We start from the raw sequence: 6,416 nt of genomic DNA on the forward strand, positions 1-6,416 counted from the left end.
TCAGGGGGTATAAACGTTAAGTTAGTTACCAAGTGCCCACGGTTAAGCATATACTTTTACATACTTTTGAAATGCTCGTTGTAGCACTAAAATCTCGTGGCCTACTTACATTACTGTTATACTTAAACTATAGCTCACCAACCGTTGTGTTGACATTTTAAGCATGTTTTTCTCAGGTGCGTAAGGTTTACTTCCGCTGTATACTTGTTGTGCTGTAGACACCCGCTGCTTAGAGTTGACAACGCATGAACTACTTTATTTTGCATTCAAACTTTTGTACTTTTGAACTATGACTTGTAACGACCGTTGTGGTCACATACACTTATTATTTGCTTCTACTTAGTGAAGCCTGCTTTTGGATTGTAAAACATTCGATGTTGGTTTAGACATCACTTTATTATTGAATGCAAGCTCTTTTTGAAAATGCATGTAGTACTTGACCTTGTAATGATCCTGTTGTTGATGATTCGTATACGATGGTTTTGTACGGGGCATCACACACTTTATATTTATGACTGATGGACTGTTATGGACAAAAACCAGAAGGACATATTAAATAATCCAGGACAAAGGACAATTAACCCATGGGCATAAAACTAAAATCAACACATCAAACATCATGATTACGGAAGTTTAAATAAGCATAATTATTTTATTTTATATTTCATCGCACCTTTAATTATTCGTCATTTTTTTTTTTGTTATTTATTTTATTTTGTTAATTAAATTTACTTTACGCTTCGCTTAAAATATAAAATCGACAAACCGGTCATTAAACGGTAAACCCCCATTTTATATATATTATATATATATATATATTTATATATTTTTGTACAAATGTAATTATATAAAAATATAGTGTAACCGTCTCCCTGTGGAACGAACCGGACTTACTAAAAACTATACTACTCTACGATTAGGTACACTGCCTATAGTGTTGTAGCAAGGTTTAGGTATATCCATTTTGTAAATAAATAATTAAAACTTGTGTAATATTTCGTCGTATTTCGTATTTAAATTAATACTATTTCATATACACCTCGCATAACATCAATTATTATATATATATATATATATATATATATATATATATATATATATATATATATATATATATATATATATATATATATATATATATATATATATATATATATATATATATATATATATTTAAATATATATTTACTATTTACAAATAGTTGTTCGTGAATCATCGGGAATGGTCGAAGGTCTATTGAATATATGAAACGGTTCAAAATTTTTGAGATCCAACCTAACAGACTTTGCTTATCGTGTTGAAAATACAATATCGTATCAAGAGTTTGATTTAAAATTAGTCAAAATTTTACGGGTCACTACAGTACCTACCCGTTAAAGAAATTTCGACCCGAAATTTGAATGAGGTCGTCATGGCTAACAATAAAAATGTTTTCATGATGAATATGAGTTAGAGTTTTATCATTATTGATTAATATAGATAAAACGATTCGATCATGTGAAGCGTACGAGTGAAGCTATCACAAAAGAGTTGTAACACCCCGTCAAAAATCCCTTTAACGAAATGTTAACTCTGGTCCCAGTGCTTGGCTTGACTCTACGTGACAGCAATATCCTACAGCGGAAGCAATTAATACCTGAGAATAAAACACGCAAAACGGATCAACAACAATGTTGAGTGAATCTACAGGTTTTAAGTAAACAATACAGTATGTTTAAGAAATATATTTCGAAAACAGTTATTAGTGGAAGACCACCGAGGTTTAATGTTAAAAGTTTGTAGACAACTCTGTGTCCCATTTCAAAAGTTTGTTGACAATACCATGTCAAGTTTCAAATATTCGTAGACAATACCATGTCAAGTTTTATCTCATTTGTTCGTAAACCACAGTTTTAAATAACGTTATATTGTATCTGAAAAACAGTTATCAGAAAATAGTTTAAGTTCTTTGACCACGAGATTTTACAAGTACAACTCCAAGTTGCGAAACGTTTGCATAATCTATGAGCACCTGAATACTAGCAATGACCCGAGTATAGAATCCACTATACCCGCCTTTACCTCATAAAAATGTTATACACTTGTATGAATGTATTATGTTCAAAATAAATGCACCACAATTTTTATAGCGGGTGAGGTTTTCAACCTAACGGATCCGTCCATCTAAATTGTGCCTACACCGATGGTAGTTAAAGTATTCAAGCTAGAGGCTTTGTGTACAAACTCAATATGCAGATATATTACTCGTGTCAATACAAAACGCATTTGATAATATAAGTATAACAGCGTGTATTCTCATCCCTAAAAACATGTAAAAAGCGGGACTGTAGACTCACCTTTGAATAAAGCTCGGATTGAAAATTGGACAATTTACTTGTACGGTTTATAGCCGAGTAATGCAACCTAAGTATATGTATTTAGGTTGGTCAATAAATATGTCTTAAACAAGTGTGGTTTCATAGTATAAGTTGTCTTATTGCTCGAATCGACGCGTTTCAAAGTAGAAGTCAACATACAGTCAACTAATTCATGCAAGTCAAACAAAGTCAACCGAAGTCAAACCGAAAGTCAAACTTGGTCAAAGTAGTAAACTAAATTCAACATCAGTAGGTTCATGTCAAATGTTGGTCAACATGTCAAACCTAAGTCAAACAACACGTTTTAGATCATAATTGGTCAATTTCACAATTTTAGTTTATCGTTGTGCACAAAGTTCATGTACATGTAACAAACTTAGTATATTATCTCATAGTACAAAATTCAAGTAAACATGGAAAACTCCAGATCATAAGTATACTCAAAATCAATTCCAAAAAGTCTGACCAGGGTCTCATACGATAATTAAAAGTTAGGAATCAGAAGGGGTACATTTGGGGTTCACCAAGTCAGTTTCTGACCGCGCACTGATTTAGTTTTAGCTATAACCGGAGTTAGGAACATGCAATCGATACAAGACCAGTGTACATAGTTGACAAACAAGTTAAAGTAACACATATCAAAAATTGAGCAATTTTGGTTTAGCCGATTTGTACAGTTTATTCATGCAAGTTGAACATTCAGTTTTTCAGCTCAAATCAGAATTTACATAAAGTATGGCCTTATTGTGCCCAATGCATAAGGTTTCAGAGATTGACATAAACTAACAATAAGTCACATATCATGTTAAAATTCATATTCCAGAAGCTTACATGCTCATTCAATAAACACAATCCACAGAGTATAAAACAGGGAGCAATTTACAGATTCGATTCTAGTTTCGCTAGTCACATTCGCACGCGATTACCCAAAGATCTAGATACAATTAGCCTATGATATCTACATGAAAGATGAAGTAATTTTTGTGTATATTTCAAATATGCAAAGCTTTAATCACAGAAGCTAACACATTTTATCATACAAGGTCGTATTCATACAAGTGTTGTATAAAACTACTTTTACACTAATTCAAGTATATCTCAGGTTTTACATAAGCAAACGACATGATATCCTAGTCTAAAGTGTGTGTTTTTAAATTATCTTTCCAGTGGTATAAGTTTCACATGCCAATTTTTAACACACAAATTGCAGTTTTCATTTTGTTGCATAATTACATACTGAAACTTCAAACGATCATAACTTAGGCTATACTAAACGAAATCATGCGATTCAAGCGAAAAAATTCAATAGTTTTTCGATAGCTATCCATCTAAACACTTTTCAATTACAGAAAAAAAAGTCACAAAACCAGTATCATAGCAATACAATTCGTGATTAAATCCTAACTCGCAATTCAGGCAATATAACGACTAATTACATGTACAAACGCGACCAATTGAGCAATAGAACATCTAAATCATATGATAAACAATTAAATCTGGAAAAATAGAGTTTTTAGATCTTACCCTAATCATACAATTGTTGGTATAGATACGTAGGGCTCGTCGAGAGGAACACGGATATGCGATCAATTCAACGATCAAGCAAACATCGAGGGTGTTCTTGAAGAAAAGATGATCGATGATGGTGAGTATTCATGAGATATGATGTGAAATGTCCCATTCTTATTGATTAAAAACGTTCCATATTAATTGATTTCGTTGCGAGGTTTTGACCTCTATATGAGACGTTTTTCAAAGACTGCATTCATTTTTAAAACAAACCATAACCTTTATTTCATAAATAAAGGTTTAAGAAGCTTTACGTAGATTATCAAATAATGATAATCTAAAATATCCTGTTTACACACGACCATTACATAATGGTTTACAATACAAATATGTTACATCGAAATCAGTTTCTTGAATGCAGTTTTTACACAATATCATACAAACATGGACTCCAAATCTTGTCCTTATTTTAGTATGCAACAGCGGAAGCTCTTAATATTCACCTGAGAATAAACATGCTTTAAACGTCAACAAAAATGTTGGTGAGTTATAGGTTTAACCTATATATATCAAATCGTAACAATAGACCACAAGATTTCATATTTCAATACACATCCCATACATAGAGATAAAAATCATTCATATGGTGAACACCTGGTAACCGACATTAACAAGATGCATATATAAGAATATCCCCATCATTCCGGGACACCCTTCGGATATGATATAAATTTCGAAGTACTAAAGCATCCGGTACTTTGGATGGGGTTTGTTAGGCCCAATAGATCTATCTTTAGGATTCGCGTCAATTAGGGTGTCTGTTCCCTAATTCTTAGATTACCAGACTTAATAAAAAGGGGCATATTCGATTTCGATAATTCAACCATAGAATGTAGTTTCACGTACTTGTGTCTATTTTGTAAATCATTTATAAAACCTGCATGTATTCTCATCCCAAAAATATTAGATTTTAAAAGTGGGACTATAACTCACTTTCACAGATTTTTACTTCGTCGGGAAGTAAGACTTGGCCACTGGTTGATTCACGAACCTATAACAATATATACATATATATCAAAGTATGTTCAAAATATATTTACAACACTTTTAATATATTTTGATGTTTTAAGTTTATTAAGTCAGCTGTCCTCGTTAGTAACCTACAACTAGTTGTCCACATTTAGATGTACAGAAATAAATCGATAAATATTATCTTGAATCAATCCACGACCCAGTGTATACGTATCTCAGTATTGATCACAACTCAAACTATATATATTTTGGAATCAACCTCAACCCTGTATAGCTAACTCCAACATTCACATATAGAGTGTCTATGGTTGTTCCGAAATATATATAGATGTGTCGACATGATAGGTCGAAACATTGTATACGTGTCTATGGTATCTCAAGATTACATAATATACAATACAAGTTGATTAAGTTATGGTTGGAATAGATTTGTTACCAATTTTCACGTAGCTAAAATGAGAAAAATTATCCAATCTTGTTTTACCCATAACTTCTTCATTTTAAATCCGTTTTGAGTGAATCAAATTGCTATGGTTTCATATTGAACTTTATTGAATCTAAACAGAAAAGTATAGGTTTATAGTCGGAAAAATAAGTTACAAGTCGTTTTTGTAAAGGTAGTCATTTCAGTCGAAAGAACGACGTCTAGATGACCATTTTAGAAAACATACTTCCACTTTGAGTTTAATCATAATTTTTGGATATAGTTTCATTTTCATAATAAAAATCATTTTCTCAGAATAACAACTTTAAAATCAAAGTTTATCATAGTTTTTAATTAACTAACCCAAAACAGCCCGCGGTGTTACTACGACGGCGTAAATCCGGTTTTACGGTGTTTTTCATGTTTCCAGGTTTTAAATCATTAAGTTAGCATATCATATAGATATAGAACATGTGTTTAGTTGATTTTAAAAGTCAAGTTAGAAGGATTAACTTTTGTTTGCGAACAAGTTTAGAATTAACTAAACTATGTTCTAATGATTACAAGTTTAAACCTTCGAATAAGATAGCTTTATATGTATGAATCGAATGATGTTATGAACATCATTACTACCTTAAGTTCCTTGGATAAACCTACTGGAAAAGAGAAAAATGGATCTAGCTTCAATGGATCCTTGGATGGCTCGAAGTTCTTGAAGCAGAATCATGACACGAAAACAAGTTCAAGTAAGATCATCACTTGAAATAAGATTGTTATAGTTATAGAAATTGAACCAAAGTTTGAATATGATTATTACCTTGTATTAGAATGATAACCTACTGTAAGAAACAAAGATTTCTTGAGGTTGGATGATCACCTTACAAGATTGGAAGTGAGCTAGCAAACTTGAAAGTATTCTTGATTTTATGAAACTAGAACTTTTGGAATTTATGAAGAACACTTAGAACTTGAAGATAGAACTTGAGAGAGATCAATTAGATGAAGAAAATTGAAGAATGAAAGTGTTTGTAGGTGTTTTTGGTCGTTGGTGTATGGATTAGATATAAAGGATATGTAATTTTGTTTTCATGTA

This window comes from Rutidosis leptorrhynchoides, chromosome 8 (assembly GCF_046630445.1).
Source record: "Rutidosis leptorrhynchoides isolate AG116_Rl617_1_P2 chromosome 8, CSIRO_AGI_Rlap_v1, whole genome shotgun sequence".
Taxonomy (NCBI): domain Eukaryota; kingdom Viridiplantae; phylum Streptophyta; class Magnoliopsida; order Asterales; family Asteraceae; genus Rutidosis; species Rutidosis leptorrhynchoides.